Source organism: Acinonyx jubatus, chromosome A2, assembly GCF_027475565.1.
Source record: "Acinonyx jubatus isolate Ajub_Pintada_27869175 chromosome A2, VMU_Ajub_asm_v1.0, whole genome shotgun sequence".
In the NCBI taxonomy this organism is placed as follows: domain Eukaryota; kingdom Metazoa; phylum Chordata; class Mammalia; order Carnivora; family Felidae; genus Acinonyx; species Acinonyx jubatus.
The window spans coordinates 147,966,709-147,989,236 of record NC_069383.1 but is presented as its reverse complement, the minus strand read 5'-3'; the positions used below and the strand labels follow the sequence as shown (position 1 = coordinate 147,989,236).

At 40.9% G+C, this 22,528-nt stretch overlaps 1 protein-coding gene and 1 pseudogene across 1 annotated transcript in view; one reads left to right on the top strand and one right to left on the bottom strand.

Moving 5' to 3' along the window:
* Positions 1-22,528, bottom strand: part of PRKAR2A (protein kinase cAMP-dependent type II regulatory subunit alpha) — a 108,492-nt gene that overhangs the window by 80,371 nt on the left and 5,593 nt on the right. The window lies entirely within an intron of this gene.
* LOC106979185 (40S ribosomal protein S20-like) lies at positions 19,446-20,602 on the top strand (annotated as a pseudogene).

Here is a 22,528-nt window from a genome sequence, read left to right as displayed (position 1 = left end):
CTGCTCATGCTTCTTTAAATTGCTCATTCTCTGACTGATTATAGGCACTGGACAGCCAAAGGAGGGTCTTCTGCAGGGGAGTAACAGGGTCATATATGCATCTTAGAAAGATGATTCCAGTAGTAACCAAGGAACAAGACACCAAGGGAATAAGACACACAGTGGGAAGACCAGCAATGGGCCTACAATAATAGTCCTGACAAGAGAGGAAGGGTGAAACCAAGACAATGGTAACAGGAATAGAGAAAAGTTAACACTTTGAAATTGCTTTCTGCCTTGCTGGAAATATTGTCCTAAAAGGAAAAACCTGTTTTCTTTGAACCCCACATGTACAGATGAGCATTGTGAACACCTGATTCATATAGCAAGTACTTAACTGAGTTCCTAGAAAGCAGTAAGATGAAGAGGTTATGAGCATAGAGTCTGAGTCTTGCCACTTGAGTTCAAATCCCGGTGTTATGTCACTTACTGGCAGCGTGACCTTGGATGAATTACTTAACCCTTGTGCCTCAATTTCCTCATCTAAAAGATCAGGATAGGGGCGCCTGGGTGGCTCAGTCGGTTAAGCGTCCGACTTCAGCTCAGGTCACGATCTCGCAGTCCGTGAGTTTGAGCCCTGCGTCAGGCTCTGGGCTCATGGCTCAGAGCCTGGAGCCTGCTTCCGATTCTGTGTCTCCCTCTCTCTCGGCCCCTCCCCCGTTCTTGCTCTGTCTCCCTCTGTCTCAAAAATAAACATTAAAAAAAAACATTTTTAAAGATCAGGATAGTATAGAACCTACCTTATAGGGTTGGTGGTGTGCAGAAAAGGAAACCCTTGAACTGGCTGATAAAAGGCTAGTAGTGGGGCATCTGGGTGGCTCAGACAGTTAAGCATCCAACTCTTGATTTCAGCTCAGGTCATGATCGCATGGTTCCTGAGCTCGAGCCCCACTGTCAACGCAGAGCCTGCTTGGGATTCTCTGTCTCTCTCTCTCTCTGCCCCTCCTCCCCTCTCAAAAATAAATAAATATTTTTTAAAAAGTTCTTATTGGGGCACCTGGGTGGCGCAGTCGGTTAAGCGTCTGACTTCAGCCAGGTCACGATCTCGCGGTCCGTGAGTTCGAGCCCCGCGTCAGGCTCTGGGCTGATGGCTCAGAGCCTGGAGCCTGTTTCCGATTCTGCGTCTCCCTCTCTCTCTGCCCCTCCCCCGTTCATGCTCTGTCTCTCTCTCTGTCCCAAAAATAAATAAATGTTGAAAAAAATAATAATAAAAAAATAAAAAAATAAAAAGTTCTCATTGATCGTCCAACCAAAGATTTTAATATGTGCACATTCCCTGGTTTTCAAGGATATGAGTTCTAAGATCAACAGAAAAGATTGCCCAACCAATTATAGTTATCATACCAGTCACTATGATAAGTATATAGTATACATTATCTTTAATGTTCACCACGATTGATGAATAGTCAAGGATTCCCCTTTTAAGAATGAAAATACTGAAGGAGCACCTGGGTGGCTCAGTTGGTTAAGCGTCTGCCTTTTGATTTTGGCTCAGGTCATGATCTCACAGTTTGTGAAATCAAGCCCCACGTTGGGCTTCATACTGACGGCATGGAGCCTGCTTGGGATTCTCTCCCTCTGTCTCTCTCTGTCCCTCCCCAGCTTGTACTTTCCCTCTCTCTCAAAATAAATAAACTTAAGGAAAAAAAAAAAGAATGAAAATACTAAAGGTCAGTGCTGTGACACAGCAAGGGTATAAAGCAAGGTCTGCCTGATTTAGTGTAAGTCAGTTTCCAGTGAATTTAATTAACATGAGTCAGTCATCAAGGGACTGATCATATATGGGCATATTTAAAGCATCTATTTTCTGGACCTGAAAAACAGAATAACAAATTTTAGAAGTGGTGACTCAACTAAGGAAAACATCCTTTTTTTTTTTTTTTTTTTTTATAACATTCCTGCTAACCCGTAACACTAACTCTTCCACTTGGCTCAGTTCAGGCCCTAATCACTATTCATTTGTATCATTATAATGGATTATAAGGGAGTCTCCCAGCATCCACTCTGGCTCTGCTTCAAACCAGCTCTTCACACTGCTTGCCTAGGGTACAAACATGATGGTGTCTCTCCCATTTATAAAGCTTTTTTTTTTTTTTAAGTTTATTTTTTGAGAGAGAGAGTGCAGAGGAGGAGCAGAGAGAGAATCTCAAGCAGACACTGCACTGTCAGCACAGAGCCCGATGTGGGGTTCGAACTCACAAACCTTGAGATCACAACCTGAGCTGAAATCGAGTTGGCCACTTAACTGACTGAGCCACCCAGGCGCCCCTATAAAGCTTTATTAATGGGTCACCAAACCACAGCAGCATTTTCCAAACTTGTGTGGCCAAAGACTGTTTTAAACTAAAAGAACATCACTTGGCACTCACAATATCTACTGAGTTCTTGGACTGGAATAGAGAGGAAAACATGGCCTCAGTAACTGAGGCAAAAATAAATGAATGGGGTGCCTGGTTGGACCAGTTGATTAAGCGTTCAACTTCGGCTCAGGTCATGATCTCACGGTTTGTGAGTTCGAGCCCCACATCAGGCTCTGTGCCGACAGCTCAGAGCCTGGGTCCTGCTTCAGATTCTGCATCTCCCTCTCTCTCTGCCCCTCCTAGCTTGTGCTCTGTGTGTGTCTCTCTCAAAAATATTTAAAAAAACAAACAAACAAACTTTATGGCCAAATAAAAACCAAATTGGGGCCCCTGGCTGGCTCAGTTGGTAGGGCACGCAACTCTTGATCTCAGGGTCATGAGTTCAAGCCCTACAATTAGGCATGAGGTCTACTTCAAAAAAATTATAAATCAATTTAAAAAACATTAAAAGTTAAGCCATTTTAATTTTCTTATAAAGAAAATTTCACAAGTTATAAGAACACAAAACAAATGTCACAGACTAGCAATTAAATGGAAATCACATATCATGCTAGTTAGTAAATCTTAATCATGTAATGTAAGCTGTAGATTCCAAGTCACACATGTATGTGTTCATGATGTCCCAGTATTCTTAACTTTTATAATTATATAAATGTGTTTAGAATTTCTAGTTTTGTACTTTAAAAATACATTTTGAATTTTTTTTTTAACGTTTATTTATTTTTGAGACAGAGAGAGACAGAGCATGAACAGGGGAGGGGCAGAGAGAGAGGGAGACACAGAATCTGAAACGGGCTCCAGGCTCTGAGCTGTCAGCACAGAGCCCGACATGGGGCTCGAACTCACGGATCATGAGATCGTGACCCGAGCCGAAGTCGGCCGCTTAACCGACTGAGCCACCCAGGCGCCCCTAAAAATACATTTTAGAATAAAAATTACTCAATTGTCACTTTTCTTTTTTTAAGTCCTATAACATCTATTACGCTGGCATTCTCCCTCCAGCTTTAGCAGGTGGCAAGATAACCGAGGAGCTTGTTAAACTGCACAGTGTGTCACAACTTCCCTCTGGGTCATGCTGTTCAGTGAAGAGTACAGCAGTATACTTCCCTGTGTTTCAGAAAGAAGGGAAAAAGGTACGGAAGTTTCTCAAAAAATTCAAAATAAAAATACCATATGATCCAATAATTCCACTCCTGAGTGTTTACCAAAAAAAAAAAGGAAACACTAATTCAAAAAGATATATGTGGGGCACATGGGAGGCTCAGTCGGTTAAGCATCTGACTCAATCTCAGCTCAGGTCTTGATCTCAAGGTCATGAGTTCCAGCTCCATGATGGGCTCTATGCTAGATGTGAAGCCTACCTACTGCCCCCTCCCCCCCAAAAAAGATCTGTGCAATGCTATGTTTACTGCAAAATTATATACAATAGCTAAGATATAAAAGCAACCTAAGTGTCCATTAACAGATGAATGGATAAGGAAGATGTGGGGTGTGTGTATAAATATATATAATGGAATATTATGCAGCCATAAAAAGGATGAGATTGTGCCATTTGTGGCAATATGGATGGACCTAAACAATATTATGCTAAGCAAAATAAGTCAGATTTTTTAAAGTTTATTTATTTTGAGAGAGACAAAGACACCACAAGCTGGTGAGGGTCAGAGAGAGAGAGAGAGAGAGAGACAGACAGAATCCCAAGCAGGCTCCACACTGCCAGCACAGAACCCAACACAGGGCTCAAACTCACGAAACTATGTGATCATGACCTGAGCCAAAACCAAGAGACGGACGCTTAATCAACTGAGCCACCCAGGTGTCCCGCGAAATAAACCAGATTGATAAAGGTAAATGCCATATGATTTCACTCATATGTGGAATCCAAAAATACGAGTGAATAAACGAACAAAAAGCAAAACCAGACCTATAAATATAGAGAACAAACTGATGGTTGCCAGAGGGGAGGGAAGGGCAAAATGGGTGAAGGGATAGAGGCTTCCAGACATGGCATGAATAAGTCATGGGAATAAAGGGCATAGATAGCATAAGAAATATAGTCAATGATACTGTAATAGCATTTTATGGGGACAGATGGTAGCTTTACTTGTGAGCACAGCATAATACATAACCTTGTGGAAGCACTGTTGCATACCTGAAACTAATATAACACTGTATGCCAACTATACTCAAAGTAAAAAAAGAAAGAAAAAGAAGGAATCAAAATAGATCTATTTTCATATGTGCACATGTGTGTGCATGCACACACACACATTTTAATGGAACAATATATCATTAAAAAAATTAAATGTCAGTAGCTCTTAACTTTGGCTATCCATGAGAATCACCTGGAATCATATAAAAATTACTGATGCTTGGTCTCACTCTCCTTCAATTCCTCTCCCCAAATAATGAATTGATTGCACCCAAGCTTGAGGCACCCTGAATGGCTCAGGTTAAGTGTCCAGCTCTTGATTTAAGCTCAGGTCATGATCTCATGGTTTGTGAGACTGAGCCCCATATTGGGCTGACAGCACAGAGCCTGTTTGGGATTCTCTCACTCCAAACTCACTGCCCTCCCCCCCCCCCCTCCGCTCGCACATTTGCCCTCTCTCTCAAAATAAATAAACACCAAAAAAACAAAAACAAAAACAAACAAACAAACAAACCTCCCAAGGTTGAAAACCATTACTACAGAGGAGGGAGGGAATCAAGTGGAGGCTTTAAGGGTAGAAGCCAGACTTCTCTGAATATACCTTTTTTTTTGCAGATTTAACTTTGAATTTGAAAAAGCAATCCCCAAAACATAAAGCAAACTAACTGTGTATTAAATTGAGAGAAAAACCATAAAAATAACTATTTCAAGAGACTTGAACTTGATACCCTAGTGGGATATATCCTAAAGATAATAAGAACTCAGGAAAATCTTCAACAGTTTGTTTCAAACATCGTTACTTCCAGCCTTATGATTCTGAGACTGTTTCATGTGCATTATGGGATTAAGAAAATGAGTAATTATGTTACTGAACACGGGGATTTTCTGGCATTAGAGAAAGGATATACATTAGGTTAAGTAAAAGCAGTATAGTCCTGAATTTGAATTGGAAATATAACTAAACCCAGCAGCAATGAGTATCTCTACCATCCAGATTATGGTCTCCACCATTTTTGCCTAAAAGGAAACAAGGCTCCTTGAAGAAATTGCTGATTGCTGGTCTGGAGCTAAACATGTAACAAGACTGGGAAATTTTCTACCAGAAATCACAGATGCTATAAAAAACTGCTAAGATTGGGGCACCTGGGTGGCTCAGTTGGTTAAGCACCCGACTCCTGGTTTTGGCTCAGGTCATGATCTAGCAGTTCGTGAGTTTGAGCCCCACATTGGGCTCTGCACTGGCAGCTTGGACCCTGCTTGGGATTCTCTCTCTCCCTCTCTCTCTGCCCCTCCTCTGCTTGTGTGCTAGCGCACACGTGCCCCCCCCCCCGCAAAACAAATATACTTAAAGAGGTTTCCACTACACAAAAAATGGGATGAGCATCAAATAAGAACATATAGCAATGGACTAAAACACCAAATACAATTAAAATAATTGAGTTTATATGGTATTTTGCCAAAGACTTCATTGGTCATCTTTGGAGGATGCCAGAGAATCAATTTATTATTCTGAAAACAGGTAAATAGAAGAAAAGACTCCGCATTTATCTGGTCTTTCCTGAACAAACTATTTTGCAGAGTGACCAAAGTTAATGAGAGGAAGTTTTTCTTTACAGAAACATTCCAGTATGCAGTGAAGAAAGAATGACAGAATTAATGCCATCTGAAACTTGAGTGAATTAATGGATACAATCCAGGCAATGGTCAACATGCTCATCAGCATCATAAATGAGAGACCAGTTAGCCTTATGTCCCTTTTTTTTTTTTTAATTTTTTTTTAAGTTTATTTATTTATGTTGAGAGAGACTAAGTAGAGTAGGGGTAGAGAGAGAGGGGGGAGAGAGAGAGAGAGAGAGAGAGAGAGAGAGAGAATCCCAAGCAGGCTCTGCACTGTCAGTGCAGAGGCTGATGCAGGGCTGGAACCCATAAACTGTAAGATCATGACCCAAGCCAAAAACAAAAGTCAAGAAACTTACCTGACTAAGCCACCCAGGCACCCTGCCCAATGTGCCTTCTAATGGAAAACACATCAGAAGCTATGAAATAGTTGGTGGAGGTGGTGGGAGGTAGCAGGTGGGGAACAAACCTGAATCTGATCAAGCCTACACAACAATGGCTCTCAAACTTTAGGGTACATCAAAATCATTATGAAGATCTTGTTAAAATACAGATTGCAGGCCCCCATTCTCAGGGTTTCTGATTCAACAGAGTTAAGACCAAGAATCTGTATTTCTAACAAGTTTCCCAGTTGAAGCTGATGTTGCTGATCCTAGAACCTCACTTTTAGAACCACTGCTCTAGTACTAATTATGAATTTAGAGAAAAAAATGCGAGAGAGGAACTGTGATGCAAACATCACGGGGATGCAATCAGTAAACACCAGACTGAAAAATATCTACAAAATAAACTTCCTTGTACAAATAAGCTTCTAAAGAAAAAAAAAAAGAGAGTGAGAATGGGGGAGTGGAGGAAGAGAGATCCTATAGTTTACAAGAGACTTAAGAGATAATGCAGCCAAATGTAACCTATGGACCTCATTTGGAGACTGAAGTTTGAATGCAGATTGACTATTTGATACTAAGGAAATATTGTTCATTATTTTAGAGGTAATAAAAATTTTATGGGTATATTTTTAAAACTAGTCCTTAAAGATATAAGGTTAAATATTTATGGATAAAATTATTCCTATAATTTTATTTAATTATCTGGGAGGAAGGTGGCTTAAGTAGGAATGACTCAAAACTGGTGCAAGCTCACACCAGGTCAGGAGAACTGCTTCCAAGAATCTTTCCTCAGCTAGGGGCTCCTGGGTGGCTCAGCTGGTGAAGCGTCCAGCTTCAGCTCAGGTCATAATTTCATGGTTCGTGAGTTTGAGCCCTGCATCGGGCTCTGTGCTGACAGCTCAGAGCCTGGAGCCTGCTTTGGATTCTGTGTCTCCCTCTCTCTCTGCCCCTCCCCTCCTTGCACTCTGTCTCTCTCTGTCTCTCAAAAATAAATAAACATTTAAAAATTTGAAAAAGAAAAAAAAAGAAAAAAAAAAAGAATCTTTCCCCAACTCTTTGTTCAATGAAATTGTGTTGGGAACTTGAAATTGGCACGGTAAATACATGGGTAAATATTCCCCAAGGGAAACTAGCAAGCACTATAAATCAGAGCTGGTTGCCATGGTATCAGTACCATGAAGTTGGGTGATGAGTAGATGGGTTTATTACACTATTCTTCTTGCTATTGTCAATTATTAACATTTTCCGTCATAAAAAAAAACAAAAAAGAAAATCAGCAGTTCTGTGGGCAGGGTGATTCTGATACAGATGGTTCACTTACACAGTTTACAAAACACTGCCCTAACACATCCAGCCACTAAACACAGTCACTTATTCTGAAATAACCATTGCCAGACACAACCCCTGCCTCATGTGTACTAGTAGATGTGATATCTCTCTGCTCCTAAAGTGCCCACTGACTAAAAAGATCCATCTTTAACCCAATGCCATTGTCCAGGACTCAAAGAAGACAGCTCCATTTCAAGGGCTGAGCACTCCTTCTCTATCATAACACACAAAAACCCCATATGTCTACTACATCACACTAAAATCTCCTAAGAGTGGAGACAAGGACTTCCCTGCCACCTTTTGTCTAGCACAACCTTGGCACACATAGACACTAAATATAAATGGACTGAATGAATTATTCCTATCATCCAGGCTGAAAAGGACTAAAAGCCAAATCTCCTTTCTGATGTACATATCCTCACACCAACTCACATATGGCCACCAATTTAAGTAGACTTGTAGAAGGCATATAAAACTATTCTGACACCAATTGGTGGATTTCAATACAATTCTGATGTTAACCACCCAGAGTAGCATCAAAATCCACAGTTAAAGAACATGGTCCCTAACAAGACTGCCCCTGCCTCAGATGCAACTACACTTTGGGAGTCGCCAGGACAATCATATTTCTGACCTACTGGCTACAAATTCAGAGGTTCCCACAACTCAGGTATGATTTGTTAGAACAACTCACAGGACCCCAGAAAGCACTATACTTACAATTTTATTATAAAGGATACAAATCAGGGCTAGCCAAATGAAGAAATATACAGGATAAGGTCTGGAAGAGTCCTGAACACAAAGTTTTCCATGCCCTCTGGAATCAGGGCACATCACCCTCCTAGAATATAAACGTGTTCACCAAAAAGGAAGCTCCACTAAGCTTTAGAGTTCAAAGGTTTTTTTCAGGGTTTTATTCCATATTCATGATTGAATCCTGGGCCACATGATTTTAAACTCAACCCCCAGCCCCACTTTTCCCCAGAGGTCCGACTGGCTCAAAGTCCCAATCCTCTAACTATATGGCTGGTCCTTCTGGTAACCAGGCCCCATTCTGAATTATCGCATTAACATTAACTCAGGTGTGATCCAAGGAACTCATGAATAAGAAAGACACTCCATCCCTTGGGAAAGTCTAAGAATTTTGGAAGGCACAAAGGCCAAGCACATTCTTTATTATACAACAAAAACAAATTGCTAAAATTCTCTCGCCAACTTACAAAAATAAAGACAAATGTAAAGATATCTAAGACCACAGATGCTCACTCATTTTAGGAGCATTAAATCCCATTCTCATTTATTAGCCTTTCAGATACCACTCATCTAGTAGACTACACACGATTAAAAAAATTTTTTTTATACGTTAAATTTAACTATATTCCAAGAGTTATCTAGTGATTGCAACAAAACTCTATAACATCACCAACCAGATCGGGCTTCTCTTTCTCTTTTGTGTAGTTGAGAGTTGGCCTGGTAACGGCAAGACAAATCACCTCCTTGTTAATAATAATGGAATTACCAAACAAAAGAGCCTCAATAATTTTTCCCAAAGGAGCCATCAAGACTGTGGCAAAAGGTGACAAGTATGCCTATTTATGGTATGAAACAAATCTTCCTCTAATCATAATTTTACTTTTCTTTAAAAATACTGGATGTCTTGGGGCACCTGGGTGGATTGGTCGGTTAAGCGTCCGATTTCGGCTCAGATCATGATCGTGCAGTTCCTGAGTTCGAGCCCCGCATCGGGCTCTGTGCTGACAGCTCAGAGCCTGGAGACTGCTTGGGATTCTGTGTCTGTGTCTCCCTCTCTCTCTGCCCCTCCCCGGCTCGTGCTCATGCACGCTCTCTCTCTCTCTCTCTCAAAGATAAACATTAAAAAATTTTTTTAATAAAAATAAAAATACTGGATGTCTCAAAAAATGGAAATGCTTTAATTGTAACATTGCAAACTGAACAGTAATTCTCCAGCCACTGGTTTAGCCAAAAACTTTTTGTCCAAATTTGAACATCATTAATCATTGTCTTCACACATAGTATCTTGTGGGGGTATCACATCTTAAAACTGTTTCTAACAACCTCCCAGGCAGGTATTAGGGCTTGGACTGAGAAAAACTCAAGGCATCTATTTTTTTTATTTTAATTCATTTAAGTGGAACCCTAAATGCAAAATAAATAATAGAAGCTAAAAGTTTTAGTTACTGGGCTGTGAACACTCCCCCCCCCCCCTTTTTTTTTAACTCCAAAGAATCATAAACTAAGTTTTACACCTAAGAGGAAAAATGACATGAGAAAAACTCATTTTGAAGATACGATATACAAGAACAGTCCTAGCCGACCACATATTTCTAGAGACAAAATAGCTGTGCCAACACCTATTTTAGTCTGGAGCCACATCATCCAAAATTATTACAAAAAGATTTAATGAGCAAAATGTTTCCCCTATTATTTCCCTCAAGTTGCTTTTTATTTGAAGGGGAAGCCTTGATCCATTTTTACTGAGGAAACATTTAATCTTGAAATAATATCTCATCCTTCACCAGAACTGTAAACTAAGGCTATTCTGTGCTACAGGTGATGAAAACAAGCTCCTCACAGTCTCCAGAATGGGCACATATGCCCAACCTGTCCTTACCTACATATTACACACTGGTGTCCTCAAATGCATTTGGTTCTTCAAATGAGGACATTTCAAAGCTGCCCGTAGATTACTAAAAATACTTTAAAGCTGAGGTTTTTTTTATTTAATGTTTATTTATTTATTTTTGAGAGAGAGAGAGGGAGAGAGAGAGAGCGTGAGGGCAGAGAGAGAGGAGACACAGAATCCGAAGCAGGCTACAGGCTCCGAGCTGTCAGCACTGAGTGCCACATGGGGCTCGAACTCACGAACCATGAGATCATGACCTGAGCCGAAGTCGGACACTTAACCGACTGAGCCACCCAGGAGCCCACTAAAGCTCAGTTTTTTGTATTAATGCTAGCATAAATCTTTTGTGTTCTGTGAATAAGTGTCCTCTAATTATTTTTTTAATAATCCTATTTCCTTAGTAAGGGCTGCCATGCAAAAAGAGGCTGCTTTTTCTCTTGTACGGTATTTGGAAAATTATTTCTTCCACACAATTCATTCTCATAGCTGCTTTCAAAAAGAGCAGTAGGGTTCTCAGTTTGACTAAAAGCTTGGAAGAAGGAAGAAGGCCACACATCTTTTAGACGGACAAATGAAGTGGGTTCCTAAGGAGCAGTAACCCCACATTCTCACACCCAGGAAGCTGCTGAGTGCCACGCCCCACCCTCACCTGCCTCACAGGGAACACAGGCCACAGGAGCCTCACCAGAGTCACAGATATGTTCATTACCATGTGATAAAAACAGGACTTAACGTATCTCTCAAAGAGGAAAACTAGGCAGAGGAGCAGTGTGTGATTCATAGTACTGTGTAGCTCACTTCTCTAACTGGAAACTATTCTGTTCTTTCCTATAATAAAAACAGTGTGTGAGCAGATCACTGAGGGACATCATTCTTTTTCTAAAACTGAGAATATTTTAACAGTAAGTATTAGAAGCAGGGCTTAAAAAAAAAAACACTTAAAATTCAGTATTCTCAAGTATCTCCATTAAAAAAAACTAATCCAAAGATAATTCAATCACCTCACTGCGGATTTAAAATATCTGGCTATTTCCAGAAACCACAATGTGAAAGTTAGTGATTTCCTCATTATCATAATTGCTTCCTAAGTATTTTCATTATAACAGTGACCTTTTAGTTTCTTTCATTTTTTTAACACAGTAAGAAGTTTATAAGAGCAACATATGGAAAATTCCCAATAGCTCATCATTTCTCATCAGATAGTGAAAAGTTGTGAGACTTGAAAGAAGTTCAAAGGGCGCCTAGGTGATTCAGTTGGTTAAGCGTCCAACTTCGACTCAAGTCATGATCTCACGGCTTGTGGGTTCCAGCCATACAACAGGCTCTGCGCTGATGGCTCGGAGGCTGGAGCCTGCTTTGGATTCTGTGTCTCCCTCTTTCTTTGCCCCTTCTCCACTCATGCTCTGTCTCTCCCTGTCTAAAAGTAAATAAACATTAAAAAAAAAAAAATTTATGGGGCTCCTGGGTGGCTCAGTCAGTTGAGCGTTCAACTTCAGCTCAGGTCATGATCTCGCGGTTGTCTAGTTCAAGTCCTGCATCGGGCTCTGTGCTGACAGCTCAGAACCTGGAGCCTGCTTCATATTCTCCCTCTCTCCCTCTCTCTCTGCCCCTCCCCTGCTTGCACTCTGTCTCTCTCTCCCTCAAAATAAATAAACATTAAAAAAAAATTTTTTTTTTTAATTTATAAGGGCACCTGGGTGGCTCAGTCAGTTAAGTGTCTGACTTCGGCTCAGGTCATGATCTCATGGTTCGTGAGTTCGAGCCCCACGTTGGGCTCTGTGCTGACATCTCAGAGCCTGGAGCCTGCTTCGGATTCTATGTCTCTCTGCCTCTCTCCTGCTGGCACTCTGTCTCTCTTTCAAAGAGTAAATAAACATTAATTTTTTTTTAAATTTTATTAAAAAAATAAAAACAACTAAGTTCCAATAAGCTGTCTTTTCATTAATTTCTAGTTAAAAGATTTTGTATGAAGAAGTTGTTATTTTTTAAAAAGAACCTTCCCCCAAATAAAGTCTGCATTATAGCAATCTTTTAAAAAAAAAAATGCAGAAGCACCTGGGTAGTTAACTGACCTCGGTCAGTTAAGCGTCCAGCTCTTGATTTTGGCTCAGGTCATGATCCCACGGTTCGTGAGTTTGAGCCCCACATCAGGCTCTGTGCTGGAAGTGCAGCACCTGCTTGGGATCCTTCTACCTCTCTTTCTCTCTGCCCCTCCCCTGCTCACTCTCGTGCACGAGCGGAACAAGCTCTCTCAAAATATATAAACATTTTTTTTAAATGCATTTATTTCTCTTTCATGGATCCATGGTATTAAAAATAGCCAACAGACAGATAAGCTTAGAAAAATCAATAACAACACGTTTCAAGAGATAATTTTCCCTTAAACATTCACCTCTATGAGATTCAACTAGTAAAAGACAAGGCCTTTAAGTAAAATCTTAAATTATCTTTTAAATTAAATAAAGGCAAATAACATTCCTTTCCACTCTCTGAATAGATGTCCCCAGTTTCTGTTCTCACCCACCCAGCCTTAAGGCCTTCTTGCATCAGCTGCCTTCACTGGCTCCTTTCCTCTGACAGGAACATGCTAGGGGGGACTATGTCTTACCAATAACAAAAACCTTCCTTCACACCCACCTCTCTTTCAAGCTATCACTGGTTCTTTCTTCACTTCTTCAAAATGGACTCCCCATTCCTTATGCGCATCTTCTGCAGCCATCTGCTGTCACACACACTCCCAGTGTTGCTGCCACCAGACCTCTTCCACCACAACTCCACTTGGAGCCTCTATCCCTGTGCAGTGTATGCAGTTTTTTTGTTCTTTTTTGTAATGCAAGCGACTGACTTAAACACTGATTAGCCATTCACTTCAAAGAGGCATCTACTTCAAGAGGGCTATCTTGAATAAACACATTGCCAGCCACTTAATTAGATAAAAAGCCAGGCTGCCTTCCCTCACTGAGCCTCCTTTGTTTTAGAGATCTTGTTTGATTCTGATAAATGATTTGGAACACTTGTTTTTTCTCCTTCTATGTTTTAAATTCCCCAATAAAGAGTGAGCCGGAAAACCCTAGGCCCCTACCCTCAACTCCCAATAAAAGCAGAATCCTGGGCCTGTGTGTGCTCCTGCTCTCACTCCCAGGCATGTGCACTCTCCCCCCACCCCTCCCCGGCTAACCACCCTCAACGTCCTCGCTGTGTGGCTCCACGTGTGCTGTGTAATTTCCACATCCTGTAAATAATAAACCTTTATTTCTTCAAAGTTTCCTGATGGTTATCGCTGAAGGGTGTCTTGCAATTATAATAAGCACAAGGGCCAGTCCAACCACAGCACAGGCTGTGACCAGCACGTAACACCCTGAGAATTACAGCTGAGTGCAACCACTTCAACACCAGCCTTACCTCTGCTGACCTCTCCATTGCTTCCAACACCACTGACTGACCAGTCCCTTCTGCTGCTCCCGTATCTGTGCTCCCCCAGTGTACTCTGTGATGCCAGTCTCCAAAATCAGCTGTCAGAAACTCACTCATTAAGTATCCATTATGGACCAAGTGTAAGCTAAGCACTGGAGACAAAGAACAAGACAGCTTCCCATCCTCAAGGAGCTTCTGTTCTACCGATAGAGAAACAACAAAAAGCAAAGGAGAATTCCAGATCATTACTAGAGTTCTAATGTAACTACCTGGGGTGCTATTAATCTCAACAACAAAAGGACCCACTCTAAGCAGGACAATTTGAAAAGCCTCTCTGAAGCTGAATCCTAAGAGAAGAGGAGCCAGCTTGTCAGAGCCAGGAAAGAAAGATTCAGGAAGGGCCCACAGCAATCATACAGTAATTTGGGAGAGTGAGGCAAATGTAGAAATAAGCTTAGCAAGCAAGGATGGGTAGGGCTAGAGAGAAAAGGTAGAGAGAAAGACTGGGACAAAATCCTGCAGGATTGTGTAGACCAGGGAAGATATGTAGATTTCATTCCATTTGCAATGAGGGTATTTAAACTGAAGAATGATATGATCTGATCTCCATTAAAACAAGTATCTCTGGCTACTAGCTGGAAAATGGACTAGAGAGGACAAGGTGCTCTTTTGGGGTAGGGATCCATAAAAAGCAGACTGGGTATGACACTCAAAGCATAGCAACAAAAGAAAAAAAAATAGACAAATTGAACTTTATCAGAATTTAAAACTTGTGTTCTTCAAGAATGTAAAAAGACAACTCACAAAATAGGGAAAAACATTTGCAAATTACATATTGGGTAAGACACTGGTATCTGAAATATGTAAAAAACTCGTACATCTCAACAACAAAGACAACCCAATTTAAAAACGGACAAAGGAGCTGAATAGACATTTTTCCAAAGAAAATATACAAATGGACAAGCACATAAAAGATGTTCAACATTTTTAGTCATTAGGGAAATGCAAATGAAAACCATAAGATACATTTCACACCCACTAGGATGACAATAATCAAAAAGACAAGTGTGGCAATGACATGGAGAAATTGAAATCCAAGTACACTGGCAAGAAGGTAAAATGGTTAAGCCACTGTAGAAGAGAGTTTGGCATCTCCTCCAAAAGCTAAACACGGATTGTTATATGAGCCCACAATTCTACTCATGGGTATATACCCAAAAGAACTAAAAACAGGTACTCAAACAAGGAAATGCACAGGTATGCAATAGCAGCACTATTCACAATAGCCAAATGGTAGAAAATGCCCAAATGTCCATCAACCAATTAACAGATAAACGAATTACAGTACATACACATAATGGAATACTATTCAGCAATAAAAAAGAATGAAGTATTGATTGATACATGCTACAATACAGATGAACCTTGAAAACACAATGCCAAGAGAAAGGGGCAGACATAAAAGATCACATATTGTATGACTCCATTTATATGAAATGTCCAAAACAGGCAAACCTACAGAAACAGAATGCAGACTGGTGGCTGTCAGGGGTGGGAGGAGGCAGGAGGAGGAAATGGGTACAAACTGTTTAACGGAGGATTATCACTTACTTGGGAGTGATAGAAATGTTTCAGAACAAGACAGAGGTGGTTATTATACAATATAGTTAAGTGTACTAAATGCTAATGAATTGTTCACTGTAAATTGATGAACTTTGGGGCATTTGGGTGGCTTAGGTGGTTAATCATCTGGCTCTTGATTTCAGCTCAGGTCATAATCTCCTAGCTCGTGAGAGTGAGCCCCGCATTGGGCTCTGTGCTGACAGCTCAGAGCCTACTTGGGATTCTCTCTCTCTCTCCTTCTCTGCCCCTCTCCTACTCGTTCTCTCTCTCTTTCAGAATAAATAAACATTTAAAAATAAATAAATAAGGGGGCCACCTGGACGACTCAGTCAGTTGAGTGTCTTGACTTCGGCTCAGGTCACGATCTTGTGGTTCTGAGTTCAAGCCCCATATCAGGCTCACTGCTGTTCGCCTGTCAGCACAGAGCCCACTTTGGATCCTCTGTCCCCCTCTCTCTGCCCCTCCCTGTTTGCGCTCCCCCAAAACTAAATAAATATTTAAAAAATAAATGATGAATTTTGTGTTACATGAATTTCACTCAAATTATTTTAATTATTTTTTTAATCTTTATTTATTTTGAGAGAGAAACAGAGTGCGAGCAGGGGAGGAGCTGAGGGGAGGGAGACACAGAATCAGAAGCAGGCTCCAGGCCTTGAGTTGTCAGGGCAGAGCCCCACGCGAGGCTTGAACTCACGAACCATGAGGTCATGACCTGAGCCAAAGTCGGATACTCAACCCACTGAGCCACCCAGGAGCCCCTCAAATTATTTGTTTAAAAAGACAATAATGGGGCCCCTGGGTGGCTCAGTTTGTGAGTTCCAGCCCTGCATCCAGCCCCGTGCTGACAGCTCAGAACCTGGAGCCTGCTGTGGATTCTGTGTCTCCCTTTCTCTCTGCCCCTCCCCCGCTCGTGCTCATTCTCTCTCTCTCTCTCTCTCTTTCAAAAATAAACATTTAAAAACTTATAAACAAATAAATAAACAAGCAAATAAATAAAAAAATAAGACAAGAGGATGTGGAGAAACTACATCCACATGAGGGTCTCATTCTCACCCTAAATCTTGTCTTAAATCTTGGCATTTACCCATACTTTTTAAACACAGAATGCTAGGGGTGCCTGAGTGGCTCAGTCACTAAGCATCAACTTCGGCTTAGGTCACGAGTCCCACATCGGGTGAACATGAGCCCCACTTTGGATGAGCACAGCCCCACTTCGGGTGATGAGCACAAAACATGAGCCCCAGGTGAGCCCTGCTTCTCTCTCTCTCTCTCCCTCTCTGCCCCTGGTGGGATTCTCCTTCTCTCCCTCTCTCACCTGTGCCCTCTCTCTCAAAAAACAAACAAAAAACCAGAATGTCTGTCAGAGGTCCCAGGATCAGTGTGGCTGAGGAAGCATGTTGATGAGGCAGGCTGAGGGCAAAACACAAGCTAGCACCATCCCCCCTCCCAGTGGGACAGGTGTCCTATACTTTGGACACTCCCCGCTACCCCAAAACAAGAAAGGACAAAAAACAAATGGTTAAACTGATAAGGGACTCCACCAGTTTACCCAAAAAAGGCAATCCCATCAACAGCCTAAAGTCCAGGAACTCCCTACTGTCTTAATGTTAATGCTTTCCTAGAGGGAAAAACAACCTTAACTTGACAATAGCTGAGCCTCCAGTAAGTTTTTAGCATGTGAAAGTCTCTTTGGAAACTCCCTCTTGACTTAATCTCCCCAGACTCCATAAAACAGTCACCACCACCCCCCACTTACAGTGCAGCTCTTTCTGCCCATGGTCCTGTCCCCATGCTTTAATAAGATTACCTTTTTGCACCAAAGACGTCTTCAAAAATTCTTTCTTGGCAGTCTGCTCCAGACCCCATGAACCCCATCATCACCTCCAAAACTTCATCACTGTCACGGCCTTATTCTCTTCAAACTGGATAGGACAGCCTCATCCACTCCCATATCACACTGATGGCTCCTCACACCTCTCATCTAGCCTTGACCTGTCTTCCAGTTCCAGGCCTGTGATTACCATCCTGCTGGCTATTTCTTTTCTTTTTTTTTTTTTTTAAGTTTATTCATTTATTTTAAGAGAGAGCACGAGTGGGGTAGGGGCAGAGAGAGAGGGAGAGAATTCCAAGCAGGCTCCACACTGTCAATGAAGAGCCTGATGGGCGCTCCAACTCACAAACTGAAGATCATGATCTGAGCCAAGATCAAGAGTCGATGCTCAACTGACTGAGCCACCCAGGAACTCAGGCCTGCTGGCTATTTCTACCAGGCCATCCTGCAAGCCTTTCAAATTCATGCAGTAGGTCCAACTCTGTCTTCCCCTTGAGAGGAAAGGAAGGAAGAGGAGAGGAGAGAGAAGAGGGGAGGGAGAAAGATTAATTTTGAAATTTCCCAGTGTGATACTGTGACATAATAATATTTACTTGGTCTTTGGCCCTGGTTCCTTGCACAGAGCCCCTAAAACCCTTGGAATTTCCTAAGTGATTGAGAGGAATGTCTTTGGTTATTCATAATAAGGCCCTTTCAACCACACCTAAGCTTATGCTAATGAGATGACTAGTTACTAGAGGAACCAACCAGGTGATTGGAACTTTCAGTCCCTAGACCAAGAGGGAGGGGAGAAGGGCTCTGAATTGAGCTCATCACCAATGACCAATGATTTAATCAACCATGCCTACATAACAGAACTTCCAGAAAACCTAAATAAATGGGTTCAGAGCTTCCAGGTTGAACACACTGAGGTGCTGGAAGGGTGGTATGCTCAGAGAGGGCACAGAAGCTCTGTGCCCCTTCCCATATACCTTGCCTTATGTATCTCTTCCATTTGGTTGTTCCTGACTTGTATCCTTTATAATAAACTGGTAACAGTTAATTAAGTAAAGCATTTTCCTAAGTTGTGTGAGCCATTCTAGCAAATTATCAAACTCCAGGAGGGGGTCATGGAAACCCCCAAATTTATAGATGGTCTGTTAGAAGTATAGGAGGCCAGGACTTGTGATTAGCATCTGAAGTATGGGGGCCATCTTGTGGGACTGAGCCTTTAACTTGTGAGGTCTGCACTAACTCCAGGTAGTGTCAGAAGTGCTATAAGAACAGAAACAACAGCTTTTCTTTATCTAGTATCTTTATTAACAGCACCATCTCTCTGGTATTCCAAAGTAATACCAGGTTCACCCCAGATATGGTGTGAGGAGGAGTAAATCTTGACTCTCCTCTCTCTCTCACCTTCCAAAAGCTATGAGTCAGGGCACCTGGCTGGCTCAGTCAGTAGAGCGTGTGACCCTTGATCTTGGGGTCCTGAGTTTGAGCTCCACACTGGGGGTAGAGATTACTTAAAAAAAAACTAAAACAAAAGCAAGGAGTAATTCTTACCAATTCAGTTAAAGTAAGTATCTGAAGTATACAGCCCTACATGAAACATGAGCAAACATTAGATGAAGATGAACATTCAACCTTCCTATAATGAGTAAAACTGAAATTAAAACATTGAGAAAAAATTTCTCCAAATTAGTACTTTTTAAAGAATTTTAATACCCTGTGCTATCAATGGCACAGCAAATTTGGTATTCACATATGTTGCTGATGACTGTGTATACTGATTGGAACAATCCTTCTGAAAAGCATATGACTATACTTATTAAATGACCAAAAAAAGTACATTTTGACCTAATAATTATATTTCTATCAATCTATTCTAGGGGAATAAGCCAAAAATTTTAAAAAGACTTATGCAATCTTTGAGGAAGACATGGTCACAGCTGCAGTGGAGCTTGGGGTGCTGGCTCCTGCTCTCGACTCACTGCTGTTGGCTCTCCCAGAGGAACAATTCTGTCAGGAAGCTGAGCTGCAGCCCTGGCTCTTAAATGTAACAGAATAATCACCCCGGGAACCAGAGGTAGTGATTCACCAAACTACAGTTACCCTAACCAGCCACAATGTAAAACCTCTGAGAAGGTTATGTGCTGACTTGAAGCAAAAGAAAAGAACCTCAAAATGGATGCAACAGTTCAGATGCCTAACAAGACTCTGAGAAGCACTACTTAGAAAACTCCTTGTGGTGATGGTAGTAAGACTTGGGATCTTTTTCAGATGAGGATCCACAAGCAACTCACTGACCTGCACAGTCCTTCTGAGATTGTTAAACAGATTACTTCCATCTGAGCCAGGAACTGAGGATGAAGTCATCAATGCCAATGCTTAAATTAATTACTTTAATAAATTATCAAAACCCATATACATAAAAAAGTTCATGCAAGCAAACATCTGGAGGCAACCTAAAAGGAGAATAATTAAGTAGAGTATAATATATTCACTTAATTTACAAAATGCAGCAAGAAATCATTGTGACAACAAAATACCAGCAAACTACATCCAGCAGTATATCAAAAGGATTATACCTTAAAATGTGACCCAGTGGGATTTATCCCAAAAATGCAAGGGTGGTTCAACATACAAAAATCAATCAGTGTAGTATACAACATTAAAAGATGAAAGGAAAAAGCTACATCATCTCAACTGAAGCACAAAAAACATCTAACAAAATTCAATACCCTTTCATGATAAAATCACTCAACAACCAGGAATTAAAGGGAATTTCCTCAACATGGTGAACAGCATTTATTAAAAACAAAAACAAACAAACAAAAAAACACAACTAACATCTTACTCAATGGTAAAAGACTGAAAAATTTCCCGCTAGATCAGGAAGAAGACAAGGATGCCTTGTCGATTCACGTCTATTCAGCATAGTACTGAAAGTCCTAGCCAGAGCAATTAGGCAAGAAAAATAAATAAAAGGCAATCAAAATGAAAGGGAACAAACAAAACTATTCACAGATTCCATGACCTTATATACAGAAAACTCTAAAAAATCCACAGGTTTCAGGGTGCAAGACAACACACAAAAAAAACAGCTGTAGCTGTATATACCAACAATCAACATTCTGATGATTAAATAAAAAAACAGGCCTCTTTTTAAAAAACGTTTATTTATTTTGCAAAAGGGGGTGGGGAGGGCCAGAGAGAGAGAGACAGGGAGACAGAATCCCAAGTAGGCTCCATGCTCAGCATGGAATCCAACACAGGGCTCAATCCCATGACCTTGGAATCATAACCTGAGCTAAAATCAAGAGCCAGATGCTTAACTGAACTTAGCCACCAGGTGCCCCAGAAAACAGGCTTTTTGGCAGAAATGGAAAAACTGATCACAAAATTCATATTGAATTGCCAGGAGCCTCAAAAACCTAAAATAATCTTTCTTTTTTTTTTCTTTTAAGTAGGTTCCCACCCACCATGGAGCCCAACATGAGACTTTAACTCACAACTCGGAGACCAACACCTGAGCTAACATCAAGAGTTGGCACCAACTGAGCCACCCAGGTGCTCCCCCAAAACACTTTTACTTATTATTATTTTTTAATGTTTATTTATTTTTTGAGAGAAAGAGGGAGACAGAGCATGAGCGGGGGAGGGTCAGAGAGCGAGGGAGACACAGAATCTGAAGCAGGCTCCAGGCTCTGAGCTGTCAGCACAGAGCCTAACATGGGACTTGAACTCACGGACCATGAGATCATGACATGAGCCAAAGTCGGATTTAGCTTAACCAACTGAGCCACCCAGAAGCCTCGTCAAAAACAACCTTTAAAAAGAAGAACAAAATAGTGGTGTTGTTGCACAAAATAATGAATGTATTCAATGCCCCTGAATTTTATACTTTAAAATGGTAAAATAATAAATTTTATGTATAGTCTATCACAATGAAAAAATTCATTATGACAACACAGTAGAGAAATTTTTAAACGCCTATAACCTTTTCTATTAAAAATAAAGAATAAGACAAGAAAGGGGTGCCTAGGTGGCTCAGTCAGTTAGGTGTCCTACTTTGGCTCAGGTCATGATCTCATGGTTTGTGAGTTTGGGCCCCTCATCAGGCTCTGTGCTTACAGTTCAGAGCCTGGAGTGTGCTTTGGATTCCATGTTGCCCCTCTCTCTGTCCCTGTCCCCACCCCCCCCCCACCTTCCACCCTCCACCCCCCCCACTCAAAAAAAAAAAGCATAAATAGGTATGTGTATGAGCAGAAAAGTTTTGATTTTGAAGATCCAGGTTCAAGGCAGTAAAAATGCTCAGGAAAAGAATTGTTCACTGAGGCAAAAAAGTTAACAAACTAAATTCTGGAGATCATAAGCCATCATTTAGAGGGCAGAGAGGCCAAGTGGTGGATGGAGAGCCGGGTGAATGAAGACACAGCTGCCAAGAGGAAGAGAATTTCAAGAGAGGGTGGTTCAACAGTGTCAAAATCCTGCTGAGAGATCCAGATATGTGAACTGCGGGAATATTATTATTAAGCAATTCCAAAAAAGTTCTGCTAATGTTGTTTGGACCAACTCCTATGTTATGTGGTCTATGCTGTACAATAAAAATGCTGGGGAAAAAATCCTAAAAAATCCACTAAAGAAACTACTAGAACTAGTAAACAAGCCCAGCAAGGTTGCAAGAAACAAGGTCACTATTTTTAAAAATTAACTATTTGTACACACTTGCAATGAGCAATGTGAAAATGAAATTTAGAAAACAATTCCATTTACAATAACATCAAAAGGAATGAATTACTTAGGAATAAATTTAACAAAAGTGCAAAACCTATACTCTGAAAACTACAAAACATTGTTATCTTTAAAAATTAAAGAGGGTCTAAACAAATGGAAAGACATCCCATATTCATAGATTTAGATGACCTAATAATGTTAAGATGGCAATACTTTGCAAATTAATCTACAAATTCAATGCAATCTCTATCAAAATCCCAGTTGCTTTCCTTACAGAAATTGACAGGCTAATTCTAAAATTCATATAGAAATTCAAGGAACTACAAAAGCCAAAACAATTTTGAAAAAGAGCAGAGTTGGAGAACTAACACTTGCTGATTCCAAAATTACTACAAATCTTACCAATCAGTGTAGTAG